This window comes from Pteropus alecto, unplaced genomic scaffold (genome assembly GCF_000325575.1).
Source record: "Pteropus alecto unplaced genomic scaffold, ASM32557v1 scaffold46, whole genome shotgun sequence".
Taxonomy (NCBI): domain Eukaryota; kingdom Metazoa; phylum Chordata; class Mammalia; order Chiroptera; family Pteropodidae; genus Pteropus; species Pteropus alecto.
Genome location: NW_006439231.1, coordinates 1,690,761 through 1,708,801, shown reverse-complemented (window position 1 = coordinate 1,708,801; position 18,041 = coordinate 1,690,761).

Genomic DNA, 18,041 nt, shown 5'->3' with positions numbered 1-18,041 from the left:
GGAGAATCATCTGAAAACTAACAGAACTCCTATAACTAAGGATATAAAGAAGAAGCGATATCAAGACTGGTAAGAGGGGCAAAGACTCAAAACTAGCGAGCCTCACACCCATATGTGGCAGCTGAGCATCAAGAGGGATATCTCAGCTGTAGAGGAGCCCAGCAAAGTGAGCCCAGCTCAAGACTCACACTGGGGCGCCCCGGCACCTGGGGAAGAGGAGTCCCTACAAAAATCTTGCTTTAAAAATCAGTGGGGATTCCAATCATCCAGGTGAGACAGAAGGCTGCTAGAAACCAAGAAATTCCCATAAAGGCCCACACAAAGACTCACTTGCTCACAGGCATTCACCCTCAGCTCCAGCAGAGAAAGAGCAGCTTAGGAGGCACCAGAGACATACAAGAAAAGACTGAGTTGTGTGGCTTCAAGACAAGGTCTAGAGGGATAGTCACCACTGTCTCTATGTTTAGCCTTCCTCCTGTGCAGCCTATAGGTGGGCACCATCTTGCCTGTGTCGAGGCGTCCCTTCACACGGCCAAATCTGATTCTGCATTGGCTTGATGAAATCTGCTTGCTCTACACTGGTGACTCCCTGAGACTCTGCTTTACTCAACTTGCAAACTGTCAGAGGCATTTTCATGGCTAGGCAACCAGCACACACACACACACACACACACACACACACACACACACACACACACACGCTGCACTCTCAGCAGGAGGCTCCTTCAGTACCAATCAACAGGCTTTGGCTCCCATGCCTCCAGAGACACTTTCAGTGATGGGCAGCCAGCCCCAGCCCAAGCTGCAGTATTTCTTGAATGAATTTCAGGGTCTGGGGTCTGAGGAGGGTAGCAGCTAGCCTCAGTGTGATCTGAGACTTTTGTGAATAGCCACAGGTTCAAACGCAAGCACCAATTCTGAATCTGCACAAACCTGGGAAACAAAACTTGCCCCACTCTAGTGACTCCCTGGAACCCTCCTCACACAACTAGTGTACTGCCCAAGGCTATTTCAGCTACTGAGCCTTATAGGCAGCCTCAGGCCTTGGGGTGCCCTGGGCCTTTTGCTGAGGTGCTGCAAGTCTGGTACGGAGGGCAATAAGCCTCAGTCAGTTCACGGCATGGATTCTCACATGTCTTCAGGTCCAGCACTAGCAGTGACCAACCGAGGATAGTTTTGTAACTCATACCAGGTAGCCCTGGGCCAGTCACAGGTAGCTGCTGACCCTGGACTTCACAGAAACCTCTCCCAAGGGGTTCCAGAACCAACATACCTGGAGGTTGGCATCAGACCACAACAGAGCACCACCTGATTAGCCCCACAAGTGACACCTCTAAAGGGTGGTCTCAACAGGCACACTAGCCAACTGGGGCAAATCCCAATCCATGGAGTCAGTCCACATATAGCAGTGCATACACTGGGCATGGCCAATCCTCACAGCCAGTCAGCCTGAGAGTCAATCCCACTCACTGACATGCCAACAGCAATCGAGGCTCAACTATAACAGGAGAGCATACACAACTCACACAAGGGACACTCTTGGAGCATCTAGTACAGATGAGTAGAGAGAAGGTGCCACTGGGCCACACAGGACACTTATTACATAAGACCACCCGGCCAAAACTGGGAGCCATCGCAGATCTATCTAATACATAGAGAGACAGTCAAAATGAGAAAACAAAGATACATGTCCAAAATGAAAGAACAGGAGAAAATTGCAGAAAAAGAATTAAATAAAATTCTTTAAGAATGTACAATGAACTTAGGAGCTCAGTGAGAACTTCAACAAAGAGATAGTAAGCATAAAAAATGAGATAGAAAATATTAAAAAAGAACCTGTCAGAAATGGAGAATACAATAACTGAAATTAAGAATAAACTAGAAGGAATCGACAGTACATGAGATAAAGCAGAGGATCAGATCTGTGCTTTGGAAGACAAAGTAGCAGAAAACACCCAAGTGAGAAAAGAGCAATCAATCAACAAATGGCAAAACTATACACAATGTAGCAATTATTACAGTTTATTTTTGGTAATATCATGACTTAAAATAAGAAAAGTTGTGCATATTTCTGATTATAGGCAAAAACTAAAGAGAATAATCACTGATATGAATAAGAATAGTCAAAGACTGGAGTGCAATTATTAATAAGCATAATTATATTTATCATTTCCTGATGAATGCTTATTATGCGCTAAGAATTATTTGAAAAATCTTTACATGAATGAAACTATTTAACCTTCACAAATAGTTAAAACTCTGACCCTCATTTTTCAAATGAAGAAAGGCTCACAAGAATATGACTAGCTGATCCCATGTCACACAACTAGTAATTGGTACAGACAAGCCTTAAATAAAATGACACGTTGATTATAAAAATGAAAAAAAAAATGCACCCCCTCAAATTCCTACAACATAAAGTGCCACCATTGACTCAGACAAATAAGTTGATTTTAGTGAAAATCACTTATAATGAAACTATTTCAGTGCTGCCATTAGAACTGTTTCTGTTCTGACATGTTTCGTATCTACTAAAATGACAGACAATAATAGTTGCTGATGACAAATGGGAGAGCAGAATGTTGGCAACAAAATTAGAGTCATGCTTCCAAGATACTTAAAAATATGGTCTTTGGTTTATTTTCAAACAGTATTAGATGTAATTTAATTAAAATGCCCTGTTTTCTTGAAGCTACTACTATAAGTATAAAACACCACAGCAGCAAAAATTCTAAATTTAATAGGTTATAGTCTTTATTTTCCTTAGCCTCTTTATGTCTTTACAATGTCAAATCACTGTTAAGAGTGAAATCTTTCCATCAATTAATCAGTTGTTTTTTTGATATGATTTCAAAATATTATTGTGTACAACTATTTAGCTAAATTGTTTGATTTAATTAAATTGGCTGAATATTTTGTTTTATGGAATTTGTGTGTCTGTGTGGAACTTACCAGTATCACTGGAAAATATTGGTTAATATATTCCAAATATGAAAGATGCTCTTTTGGATTATATGAGAAACAGCAAAATCAATCAGAAATTATCTTTTCAACCAAAGACTACTATCATATATAGGAGAGAGAAGAATGTCTGCATAAATATCTATAGTAATATAGAATATGACAATTTCTATAAGAGTGGTACTAAGTGACAAAGAAATTCAGAGGAAGTAAAGATTAATTCTGAATGGTGTCAAAGATTGGCTTTTAATTTTTTACTTGAAAAAAATGTGTAATTGAAAAAGTTTTGGGTTGCCTTGAAAAACAGTGAAGATTTTTATAGGAAGAGTTGGAGGGACAACATGATTTGGGGAAATGCATAATGCGGAGAAATGAGGAGTCCACATGAAAGTACAAATGAGTAAAGCAGAATAGTGAAAGATAAAAGTTGGTAAAATATATTAGTAAAAAACACTAAATGTTCATTTATAAAAGAGTGAGATGACTGAAACTATGTCTTATCATAAAATTATGTATATTTGTTCACTCAGGCACTTAATAGGTCCGTTGTAAAATGAGATTACTGTTATCAGAAGAAATGAAAGATTAGGATGGTAGGTATGTGTGTATTTAGGTAAGTGGTGATAAAAATGCAGCTATGAAAGCTTACTACAATGGAAAAATAAATGGGACTCATTATTTGTTAGATATTATGGAGGAAAAATGCTAGACACAGATGAAAAAGTTAATGATTTGATAGGTGAGCCCTTGGTTTCTGTAGATGATGGTGCCATTAATACCGAGGAGCAAGTGACATCAGGATGAATCTAGAATGAGTGCTTGGCTTATTGGGAACTAGTAAAGTTTTATTTTTTACATATTTAGTCCAGATAGAGATGTCATATTAGCAATAGTAAATATAAATCTAGAGTTTTGGAAAGCAGTTAAGACTAAAAATAAGTACTTGAAGCTATTCTCATAGAGAAGAAATTTGAAATTCTGTTAGTAGATGAAACTGCAAAGACCTCATGTTAAGAGTTAAAAAGAACTTTGCATAACACTTGCATTAGGAAATGAGAAGGAAGAAGATATGCCTTTGATGAAAGGAAAAAGGTTATTTAAGGTTATATTAAAGTTATTTTCCTCCTTTATATACAGAGCATAAAGAAATGTCTGAGGAGTAAAATATACCATTCAGTCCCAGCTCACTAGATCCTACCTAATCTAAGGAGAATTGATTCCTAGGGCAAAGCTCTAATCCCTGTGAAAAACCAAACTTAGCTGAGAAATTGTTATAGAACTTTCTAGGTCTGGAAAAGAGTTAAAGTAAACATGGAATTAAGGGGCAATAAGATATAATTAAATTAATTGCTGAGCAGCAGTGAGGATCCACCTAGGGTTAAATACTGTGTTTTCTATAATTATTGCCATCTACTAAGAATCAGATTTGATAAAGCAAAAATTATTCTTAATTAAGTTTGGAACAAATAAGGTACGTACAAAAGTCAAGAAGGCCATCTGCTCTAGAAACATGAGAATAAAATAATCAGAACTGAATGTTTGTTCTAGTATATTCTCATTTATACAAATACACACACACAATACAAAAGAGGAGACTCAAAAAATATAAACATATTAAAGAAAGAAATGAACATAAAGCAAGGAGCTAGAACAATCGAAAAGGGTCTTAGAGGCTTTGTAATCACAGTTATAGGCTAATAAAATGTGGTTTTGACAGATGTGTAATATACTATTTGGCCTACAAAGGATACTTGTGTCCATTTAAAAAAAAAAAAAACAATTAGACAGCATCAGGGAGAATTGCAGTATTAAAACAAGGAATGAATCTTAAAGCAGCTAATAATCTTTGTGAATCTTTAAAATGTATTATAAAATGTTTTGTTTAATATATTACACATATAATTTTATTCTAAGTATCCTTCTTTATTTTTAATTGTAATAACTAGGAGTGATCTTACAGTTAACAACTGGCATAATTTAGATATCAGTCAATCTAAATTCAATGGAAAAGAGTTTTTTACAGGCCTTGCTGTGCCAGTGAATCCTCTAGTTCTTGAATTATGCTGAAGTCCAATGGGGTATGGGAAATTAGTGGTGGTATCAGGGATAGCGAAAAATTCTCAGAGAAAAGTGCAGTGCTAGCAACTAGTATGAAATGATTTAAATATTAAAACTATGCCAATGTGTGCTAGATAAAAAATAGTCCTGTCAATAATTATAGTAGTTACTAAAAGGCTGCTTCGAATATATATGCATTTCTTCTAAGACAGTCAAAATATAATATGCATGAACAATAATCACTACATAGAACTTATTTTCAAAAGTAATATTTTTTACCACTTTGTAACTAAAAAATAAGGAGCTCATAGCTAACTTCATCAAAATCCTTAAATTTACATGGTGTATTAAAAAATAATAGATGAATTGTGTGTGTTTATCTACTAGATACGGATATGAGATATACATGTCATATATCTACATATGAAGTTGCTCTATATGTACCAAATACATATCATATGTACATATATTCAGCTGTTTTAAATGAAAATTGCAATCCCACATGAGTTTCTGTCATAACTTTAAAAAAATGCTCAGGTCTTCCACCTCTGATTTTCCATTTTCATTTTCAATGATTTTTCATTTAAAACTAGTCAGAAACTGTTGGGAGGAAAAAAAAATAATTGGAACACATTTCTTAGCATGTTTTACAGCAAAGATGTATAATAAACACTACTTTAAAGTTTCTCAAATATAAAACATGTCAATGGAATTTTATTGGTGATAATAATACCGTGAAAACATGAGAAGAATAAACAAGGTTTTGTCTAAGTAAGAAAAGGCAAGATGTACCAAAAATGATAGTTGGTTAACAACATTCTTAGTAATTCGAGCACCAAAGCAAGTGAAACGTTCATTAAGATGAAAGTTGTTTTTTCTAGAGAAATAAAATTCTATTTTATATATTAAAATGCATATTAATTTTAAAGAATTACAAATAAGTAGAACAGCTGTGTCATATTATGTAGGAGTAACATAAACCTTGGGTCACATTATATATTTTGTCCTTATCAGACCCCAGATACCCTTGTTGATTCCATCGAAATAACTAATAGGGATTAATCTTAGTATATTTAATCATTTGTGAAATATAGTGAGATTGTCCCCATTATTTCTTATGTTCCTTAATTTTCAATCAGTGTCTACATTCTGTGTTGCTCTGTTTCTTAAATATTGATATAACTAATGTTTTGACCACACAACATATACAATGTAATCAAATGCAACTTGCATTTTTATATCCTACCTGCATTTTTACCTCCTACTCCTTTTTAAAATTTTACTCAGTTGGAGTAATCTTCTCTTGGCCTAAAATAGAAACTAGGGTCAGTGTCATGAGATTTGTTTTCACCTTTAGATAACGTAACTTTCTAGTCAACTTTAATCCATTAATTCTAACATTAGGTATTAATCTATGTTTAAATTTTCATTCAAAGGTAAGACTTCTCTTCACCCCAACCACTTTATCCTATAGATGACTGTCATCTGCACTAGAAGAGATGTGGTGAGCTCCAGATCTTACCCTACTAACCTCTCCTCATTCACTTGGTGATATTTCAGATCCTATAACAGTCAAATCAGGAAGGAGTGAAAATATGGATAGACTGTTATAACTCAGGTGAGTGCTTTTGAACTTTCTAGGTCTGGAAAAGAGTTAAAGCTGATACTGTTGTGGAAGACTTTCATGGGTTCTAGAGGGTTCAATTACTAAAGCCTTTTATTGGCTAGCTCATGTCACAGACAAAGTATTGATTTATCAACCTGCCATGCCTGTCTGTAGCTCTGTCTCTGATTCACTGGCTATACTATCTACTAGTTAAGACCGTGAATTTTGAGGTTAAATAAACCTGGTCTTAAATCTTGCTTCCATTTCTTTGCAACTAGAACCCTTAAGCAAATTAATTTATTCAATTCAGGTTCCTCTGTCTGTCTGTCTGTCTCTCCCCCCCTTGGGGCCAAGATGGTAGAGTGTGTGTGTGTGTATGTGTATGTGTGTGTGTGTGTGTGTGTGTGTGTGCGTGTTAGGTATTTTCCTTTAAGACTGAACACTAAATTCTTTCCTTAGAGACCAGAAGCCTAGAAAATACATTTCCCAGAACCGCTTCCCATCAGAGGTTAGGTTCACATTCCAATCAATGAAAGAACTTGAATAAGAATTAGAAGGTAGAAGAAGAAAAGCTATTATTCGGTTCTAATGGTAATAGATATATGTGGGTGGATAAGGTATCTATGAAGATTTCAGTAACTTCAGAAGAGATCCTAAAAAATTATCTGCTTTAGTATTACAAGCAATAGAGATAGCCAGCATTTTCCATTCATTTTAATAATTCCAATTTCCTCACATTCAGTAGTAATTTTCTTTGGACTTTACTCCTCAGCCCTACCAAAGTATTGTAAGTATATTAGCTATCAAATCCCTTCCTATTAAAACACCTAAATAGTTGTTATTCTCTAATTTGATTACTAAGTGTATAAATTTTTAAAATATTATATACTTTATAGGACTGTAGTTGGGAATATATGAGATAAAGCATTTAGCAAGTTGCCTGTGCTGTTTCTGTCATCACTACTGTTTTAACATTAATTTAATGCCCTGCTTGACCCCGACCTTCCTGACTAGACACATCATAATCAGCCACTGTGCCTAAGAGAAAGAAGCTGACATTTGAGACTCAAGATTTCCAAGTGGTTTCATCATCTGCAACTTAAACTATCTTGACATAGCACCATTTAAAATTTTGGACTTGAAGTTTCAGAATTACCTTTGACTGGAAAGTTTTTATAACCTATCATAGTCAATTATGTTCATTCTCTCTCTGTGGCATCCCTCTTGTCTTAATTTCTAAGGATACTACCATTATATAAGGATAATGAAATGTAAATGATATAATATATTTAATCATCCAGGATACCCAGCAGAGTGCTGGTTCATAGTAGGTTTTCAATTCTAATTACTTTTTCTTTCCCATATGGCTTTTCATATTATTCTAAGTATCTCTAATTGCTGTCCTTTTAAGAATGTCTACTTGGTAACTTTGCCTCTGGTTATCTTCCAGTTCTCATATATTTTGCATTCTATTGCCAAACTAATCTTTCTAAAAGAGCCTTCTGAGCCTGGCATTCCAATTGTCAGAAAACTTCAAATACATACAGAATATATTTTTGTCTTTCTTCCCAGGAATTCAAAGTTCTTCATACTCTGTCTCTTTCTGTCTAATGTTACTTCTCACTGCTTTTTTCTTTGTGACCATTTTTTTTTTACTAGTAAAACCAGACTAGTTACTATTCATTGATAAGTACTGTATTTTATATCTCTGCTTTTACTGTTTGTCGTTCTGCCTAAAATGTCTTTTGTCTCATTTTTATTTACTGTAACTGTACCCATCTTCCAAGGTTATTTGAATCTTATATTGGTAATGAAGCCACAGCCAAAGTGAACCCTCTCTCCTTTTAGCCTTTCTTGTGGTAATTGACTATAGTCTGTCTTATGTTACAATAACTCGAATATTTCTGTATATTCTAGTTAATTAACTTGGCTTTTCTACCATGAGACTGAGGTGAGAACCACATTTAAATCCTGTATAAAGATGCAAGATAACAACAACAAAAAAAAGAAATGGTTAAAATAATTAGCTAAAAATTCAGATCTGAGTTAAACTTTCATATATTCTACTTCTTAGACTATATACCATAGGTTTATCTAAGCCTCTGTTTTTAGTTTTAAAAAAGTGGATAAAATAATGCTATATTCTTAAAAGTTTCATATGCTACTTGATTAATAGGTGTTTCCTTCATTTTCCTTACTTATTGATTTAAATAAAAAACTGACATAAGAAACACATGTCTGCTTTCATTAGGAGTCAATTTTATAACCTACGAGATGTTTTGACACTGTAAATTCTTAATTTTTTGCATTAATATATATAAATTGCAGCCACTGTAATACATTTAGAATGAGTTTCACAGCAGCTCAACCATTTAGAGCAGAATGGCTACCTTAGTCTTTATAAAATCTGAAAATTTCCTGTTTCCAGACTGGCTTTCTTCCTTTCTTCCTTCTTTCTTTCCTTTTTTCTTTCTGTACCCTATGCCTCCATTCTTTTTCCTACTCTTTCTTACCTTTCCTTTCCCTCCCCTTCCCTTCCCTTCCCTTCTCTTCTCTTTCCTTCTTTCAGTATAACATTGGCCCCTGGTTATTTCCATTTTTCCAATGGAAATCTTTCTTTTACACCTCAAAAGATTACTCATTTCTTCCCTTTTCATATTCTCTGTGTCTCAGATTATCCTATCCTGCTGTTCATTTTCCTATATACAAAGCAGTAATCCCGCTCAACTAGTTGATCAAGGGATCACCTTGGTACATGTTTACCAAACAGAACATTAAACATGATTTCCAAAAGGAAAGTACATCATTCTTCTAAAGAGAAGAGATGTATTAACTCACACATGAACAATCTGGATCTTGCTTGGTCAGGGATTTTATGTCTAGAGTAACCCAAAAGGGCAAAGTATTTCTCATGGCAAATTTTATAGGACAGAACTGAACAATTAAAAATAACAAAGGAGTCAGCATTTGTGTGTCCCTTCAGGAGGCATCATGTCAGCAACTAATAGTTCATTACAGAGTTTTAACACACCATTAGACAGCACTTGTGGTCAAACTGATGTTACTGTGACTTTTCTTTGGTCTTTCCAGCACCTTGAACCCTACCTAGATCAGCAAAGAACACCTACTGCCCTTGTAATCTTGGAAAGAAACAAGGTTCATTTGGAAGAGCACTGGACCTGTAATTACATTACTTATTCAAATTTTCAACATTATTGATTAATTACTGTATGATAGTTGTTGGGGAAATCCAGTTCAGGAATATACAACAGATGGTAATAACTCAGAGAAAAGGAAAAGAAAGACATAAAAACAAGTAGAATAACTGAATGCAGAAAGTGAGATATGACAAAATACTACAAATTGCCCAGATGTCAGAGGCATTTATGGGCCTATTCTATATCTGACTTGTTATTGAAGTTTTTCCATTCACTTAACCACTATTATTCCAGAGCTTATTTGCTAGATGTCAACTAGATTAAGGTCCTTCTTTATGTCAGTTCATCCTATCCAATACAAAAAATAAGTCTTAATCATCACTTACAAAGCTTTCATCTTCATTTTATGATAGTACTACTATGATAAATGCTATTACAGTAGCTCTTTGAAGACAAATTTTAGCTAACTGAGTTGTTATCTGGAGCCATTTTCTAAGCAAGTTTCATATATATAATAATTACAAAAACAAAGTTTTACCAAAGTTGAAATTGAACCACATTTTATATCTACTTCAATTCATACTCAAAGAATAAAATCTTAAAACATTCCACAATTATCCCAAAAGAGAAGCAAGTTGTTTACTATTCCAAATAAAGACAGTATAGACTAATCATTAAAAAAAAAAATAGAAGAGTAATATCCAAATAGTAGAGTTGAAAAAATACATTACAAATAAATTTTTAAAATAAATCTATTCAGGAAGTCAAAATTTATATCTTTCTAAATCCCAACAGTGAGCCAAAAAAAAGGCAAATCAAATAAAATACCAGTTTTCACTTGCCATGTTAGCAAGTATTCTTCAAATATAGTTTCTATTGTCTGTGTATACATACTTCTTCCAGGAGCATTGCTACATGTCTAGGGAACCTTGATATACTAAAACTTTGATTTTAGGAATTAATCAAAAAGAAAATCACAGGTACAGAAAATGTTTTGTACAAGAATTTCTGTTAAAATAATATTATTTTAATAATAATATAATAGTGACAGATGACATGTGTTGGAGGCATCTGGCACTATACTATATACTTTCTTATATTATCTAATTATATAGAAAACAGAACCAAGTGTAGACAACCCAGTTAAGCATGAAAGGGTGCACTGTATTTAGAAAATTTTTAAAAACTAATAAAACTTACTAAAATGTATTTTTTTTCCACTGCACTGTCACTAATAAAATGCTCCTCCACAAAAATATTTTGTTAAAGTTCTAAGCAATTGTTGTGATTACTCTTGAGATTTAATAACAGAGATGTCAAATTAAGGTTTTTAAAATCATTTATCCTTTAGTAAACATTTCTCTACATCAAGTTAATTTTGCAAGCTCCAAGTTATATAACCAAGCTTCAACACACACAGATTTAGCTACACGCATTTATTTAGAGAATAACTACCTAATGGTTCCAAATAATTGAGCTCACTTCAGGTGTAGATTGTGTCTCTCACCCTTGTGATGCTACCTATTCCTATAATTATACACTATATTTGAAATAAGCAATGATAGCACAATAATTGTATAAAAGGAAATGCAGAACTGGAGTTACTTACTTTAATTGTGTCATTTTATATGTCTATTGGAAGGTGCTAGTAAGATAGGTTTCATTGTAAGTCTCTTCTGGTCCTATAGACAGCCACCATCTCCTTGTGTGCTCATATGACCACTAATCTCATCATGAGTGCCCCACCCTCATGGTCTCATCAAACCCCAATTATATCTCCCAAAGGCCCCATTTCCAAATACCATTACCTTGAGGGTTAGGGCTTCAATATATGATTTGGAGGAGACACAAACATTCAATCTACAAAACAAATAATGCAGAAGGATTTATAATCTACTTGTTCTGTGGTCAAAAGTATGTTTTCAGCTTCAATGAAGTGAATTAATATGTAATCCATTTTTTTTTGCATAGATTGTTGCTTATTAAAAAGAGTACGCATATCTTTTTTCTCAGTCTAACAATTTTTTGTACTCATAATGTTTGTACCACATTGCTTTTTTCATCTTGTTGTCTGAGGATATTTATTATATTGAAGTTGAATAAAAACTATGTTAAAAATGACATAGCACATTACTTATTCTCTAACATATGGCCAAGTATATTAGAGAATTTGTTCTTCACAGGTAATGCCCAAGGGCTTTGACAAAGGAGAAGTGAACCACTGATGTTTTCTTCATTGTGGGTTGAACTACAATTCAAGCTGGTACAGAAAACCACATTAGTCATGAAGAACCTCCTAGGACCACCTCTATCAAAAGAGATATGTGACATATTATTAAAGATATTTAGGGTGCCTATCATAGCAAGAATTTTAAACTAAAATATAAGAGTCAAAGCTTTTAGTGAAGGAGATACTCTGTGACACCACTTTCGTGTGACTAATTTTGACAATTCAGAACTTGCCAAAACCAAACACAGCTGATCATGAAAAAAAACCCCAAAGCTTTTGAGTCAAATGAATTTAAGCTTCAATACTGCTGAGAAGTAGATGCGTCTTAATCTTTTGGATTAGAAAAGAGTAAAATGGAGATTGAAACATGTTAAATGAATTGCTCAAGGCCACTCATTAAAAGCATCACTGGTCTTTCTGAAGTATGAAAGCCAGATGAAAGCCAGACTAATTCCATGATTTCATTATATCCACTGTGCTTAGCTGGTTAGTAGATACTTTCTTTTAGCTGGAAAAAATATAGATTTATTATTCTTTTGTTTGCAGTCTTGAGAAGTGGAGAGTGACAAAGGGGCACAAAGTTTTGCCTCACAGTATTTTAAATGTCTAGAAACCACAGATCTTGCCTGGCTTTTTCCAATACACATAACATGCTTTCCAAACTAATATACTTCTGTTTATTGAAAAGAAAGTTCTACTTCAACAACCAAAAAAATGATTTAGTATGTCCTATTACTTTGTTGTTCTCCCCTTGCCATACTTTGAAGAGAAGTTAGCTCTTTCCCATAAGTCAGAGAATCTTTTCATTACTTTAATATACACACATATATGTATATGTATGCATTAATAGAAAAAATAATATATCAGATCTATATAAAATAATATATCAGATCTAGTTGAATTTCAATGTTTTTGTTAAAGAATGCACTTAAGTATGTCAGCAGATAGTTTTAATGTAATCCTTACAGAGTATATTTATTCTATAGCTTAACAGAGATGAAATATTGGAGTTTATTCATTATGGCTTACTGTAAAAGGAACTTGAATGGCACACCCTACACAGGCATGCCAGGATAAGCTGGTCTTTAACTTTTACAAGTTTATGAATAGATCAAAATGCCATGGATTCTATTGTTTCAAATTTTTTTCTTATTCAAGTGACTATAAAAATCATCATCAGAGTTCTTCAAAATTACTTTTTTGAAGACTTTGAAAGGATTCCAGATAGGATATTTATAAAATAATTTGATTGCTACATTTTTATAATTATAGCATTTGAATGTATTTTTCAGTTTTCTCAGTCCAAACTTATTTAATCATCACTGCCTTGCTATAAGTAATCATATATGCCTGGAATATACTCCAAATAGAATTTAGAAAATTCCAGTGAAACATCAAGTATCTGGACTGATATACCAAATTTATTATATTATTATTATGAAATGAATTGAAAGTTATCTTATTGCAGCAATGTAGTAAGTTTCAGTTTATGCCAAAAATACCTTATGATTTCCAGGCTAATTCTCTGAGTAGAGGTACACTAATTATTTCTCCCACATTTCTCTCAAAAATATTAAAGAAAATCACAATCAGAAATTTTTACATGATTTACAATAATCTATATAACCCAGTGATTGTAACATTTTTGTATATCTCTATCTCTGTGACATACTATTCATAGGGCATATATCAGTCAAACATATTCACATACAATCCATTTCTAATTTGTTAAGGATTATCTGATTCCATCTGTACCCCTGAATTATTCTTGAAAGCATTCTAGTAGAATAATCTACATGCAAAAATGTAATATACCAGTATTTTTATTTATAATAAATCAGATTTAATATTTCATCAGACTACATCTTCAGTTTGTATTATTGTACTTAGTATTTTACTTTGATAAATAAGCTACATTTAAAATTTTATAATTCACACCAACTAGTCATTTCCATTTAGCAAATATCTATTTTATATAAAAGAAAGTAGGCTCCTTCAAGCAACCTTTATAGGGAAAATAATATTTTTTAGAACTATAACAAATAGTTTGAATTAATTTGTTTTATGATAAAATTAATATTTGAACTTTTTAAAAATTTAATTTTATTTTCTATATTTTTGAATCATGTAATTTGAAATACCATGATAAATAATATTAATAATATTAATAAAATCTTTCTTTATGCACAAAATGAGAAGCACTGTGAGCTACAGAAATTATCTTCAAGTACTCATCATTTTAAAGGTAGTGGGCCAAGTGCTAAGTAGGCCATGTTTTAACTATCACAATTTAGCAAAGCTGATAAATTAAGCAGAAATAATCTCATCCTTTGTCAGTATCCTGTGAACTATATTTTGGTTATGCAGTGGATTATGGTCATTTATTATTGGTACATTCTATAAAATCATCACTAACAATGAATTAGCCAATACTAGAATCATTGCCCAAAGAGGAAAGACAGTGTTAGGTTCCTATGAGCCTCTGGTCACAACTTATCATCAACTGAGCAATATGTAACCTTGTTTTATATGTATTTCTGTTGAATGACATCCTTATTTAATATATATTGTTGATTCACTAACTTTGAACTCATGGCCAAAAGCACCATACCTCATGCCTGAACAAAACTTATCTGACACACATATTTTCTCCACAGGACACACTGCAGACTTCTTATGCATAGTAACAATAAACAGCACTTCAGCATGATGCTTGGGCACCATTTTAGACAGTGAAATCACCAATAAAAAGCACAAAATGTGGACTATGTGGCACTAAATAGGCTGCAAAAGAAGTGTTTTCGATATGTGAGTGGAAATTGAAAGCAGACTATCACCTTATTTGACCTCAGCTGGATAGAATATACACCATCAGGTGACTGTAATTATTGGCCACTCTGTACATACACATGTCCACAAATGATTAGCCAAGGCCCTGTAAGTATTGATTTTAGAGTTACAAATAACTTTCAGTAAGCAGGTAAATTCTAAATATAGAATTTGCAAATAATGAGGATCATTGTATATACATTGGAATTTGTGCAAGTGATTTTAGTTACTTTTGTGCTTTTTAACGGTCATGTATATGATAATGGAAAGTATTTTCATATTTTATAATGATGTAATTCCACCATTTACAAATTGCTCTTGCTAGTTCTAGTGCTAAAAATCCTATCCCACAATCAATAACTTTGGAGTAGATACTAAATGTGATAAAACACAAGGCCAAAAGCCACTCCGCTGCTCACTTAGAAGAAAGCATTTAAAAACTATCAGAGATACTAATGAGGACATTTAAAAAGTAACAACTTGCTATCAGAGTTGTATATTTATGTGCTCTGGGACTAAATTAACCCAAGTTCATATTAATTTATATTTGAAAATTAGTCTTGAATGATTTATTTTTTTCAAGTATGGAAGGTCTCTAGAAGTGTGTATCTAACAAAATGTAACAGTCTTGTATATGTGTAAATAAATAATTTCTACACTTTGTGATGAATAAATTTAATTATTTTTCCATTTATTCATTCAATAAAATTTTAGAACACAGTGACAAATAAGATCAGGTCTATCTTTTTGAAGCACATGATCTAGCGATAAAGTCAAATAAGTAAAATATAATAAAAAGGTGTTACTGACTTACATGTACAAGATCCATAGAAGAGATATATCTATTTCAGACTTGGTAGGAGTGGGATATGAAAAACAGAGGCAGAGGTCATGTAACTATTTCCAAAACAGACATCTGAGCTGAGCTCTGAATAGTAAATGGGAGTTAGAGGCAATGGTGGGACAATAGAATGTAAAGAAACAGTAGAACGTAAATTCTTGTCAACTAGAACGTAAATTCTTGTCAACTAGAATGTAGACAAGAGTGAAAAAAGAGCCTGAGTGCAAAACATGAAGGTATAAAGAAATGATGCTGTAAAAGTAAACTGTATAAAAAGCACAAAAAACTGTGCTTCTCTGATTGATCAAAATACTTAAATAATAGATGTAGACGTTACTGAATTTTAAACAGAGAAATAACGTGTTGAGTGTGATAGGTTTGAAAGATGGCCCCAAATCCTTTGACACTAGTCCCATTGAGTCAAGGCTCTATGACAGCTTGACCAATAGAATATAGCAGAAGAGAGGCTTTGCCAGTTTCCGAGAATTTGCCCTTCCAGGCATCATTTACTTTCCTTTCTCTAGGGACAGATGCTGTTAGAAATGAGACACCATCTTGAAAGAGCTTCAAGTAGTCCCAGAAAGGCCTAAATGGAAAAGAACTAAAATCTCTGGCCCTCAGTTGAGTTTCCAACCAGAACCAACTTGCCAGCCATGTGAATGAGCCATCTTAGAAGTTATTCTCCAACCTTTAACCAAGTGTTCCTCTGATAACTGTGTGAAGCTGAGGTCCTTCCCTCCAATCACTGCCCAAATTGCAGATTTATGAGCAAAGTAAATTATCAATTTTAAGCCCTGAATTTTGAGGTGGTTTGTGATATAGCAATAGAAAATTAGAACAATAAGACTTTTTTTCTAAAAAATGACTCTGACATATATGCAATATCGGAGTAAGACTGGAAAAGACAAAATTGGAGGTAGGAAAGTCAGCTAGAAGACCACTCAAAGATCCAGATAAGAAAGGATGATGGCTAAAACTCAGGTAACAAAAGTGAGGATCACTTATAATAGAGAACTTTACATTTACCATGGGCGAATTTTATGCAGGCAAATTATACATTAACAAAACTGTTTTTTAATAGAAAGAATAAAATACAGTGCTCAGGTTAATGACTTTGGCACTTATGTGGATAATATTGATGTTCATGTGGAAATTGTGTAAAGAAATGCCATCAGATTTCCTTGAACTTTTATTCTATTGCCAATGTGAATGGTTATCTTTCCAGTAAAAGTCTCGACTAGGCTCATTAATTAATTACCAATATGATATACAATATTCTCACCAAAAATACCTGCATTTCAGACATACCACACCATACATTACTGAACTGTCTCATGTTTCAGTTTTATCAAAATACCAGCTTGAGAGAGTTTATATTGATGGAAAATAATTTAAAGTATATGCAAGCCATTTACTGCTTTTTTTATCTGACTTTATTCTTTAGCTAAGTTGATAATATGTACTAATATGTTAATCGTATTAACCTCTTAATTTCTTTCAGTCAGTTAGCTTACTTCGTTATGTATTCATCTTGAATGGCTGAAGTATTTGAACAAAACATAGCATTTCATTTGTTTTAAAGATTTTTTTAAGACACTATTCAATACACTATTCAGTATTACCTATTTAAAAAAGAAAACTTCTTATAAATCAAGAAAAGTTATTTATGTGATAAAGCAGTATTCCATTTATTATATATAATATAAATGATGTATTTAACTAGATATCCTGCTTTTTTTTCTTGGACCACAAAGTAGTTTAGTGTAATTTTGTGGCTCAAATTTAGCAATTATATGAAATATAAACTTAATGATTTGCATGTCCTCACTTTCAACCTGGCCTTGACCTGCCATTTTAGGTATTGTTTCCCTGATTTTTGTTTCCTTTTCTTCATGCAATTGTGTATATGTTAGAATTTGATTTTTGTAATCAGAAAACAAATCTTGCTGGCATCAGCAGAAAAGAAAAATGTATAATAAGAATTTCAGGTATGTGTGGAACCAGAAATTTAAATTTTCAAAGCTTTATTTTTGTCTCTTATTCTGTTCCTGTCTATGTATTTGCTTCATTTTGCCTACGTATGGAAGACAGAATATGCCCAACTCATAAATCTAAACCTTGCATGCCATAGGTCTTATCCTACAAAAAACATGTTTGTGGTGTTTCTCTTTTTCTCTTCTCCATCTTTACACTCACTTATTCACTTTTACTCTCTGTACCAATTTCTAGATTTTTAAGAAATAGGATCCAATTGGATCAGTGTAGGTGACATGCCTGCCTCTACTGGGCATAAATATGGAGGCCAGAGGTTGTGGGTCACCTTATATGAACTATCTTCCAAAAAAGCCCAGAGAGAAG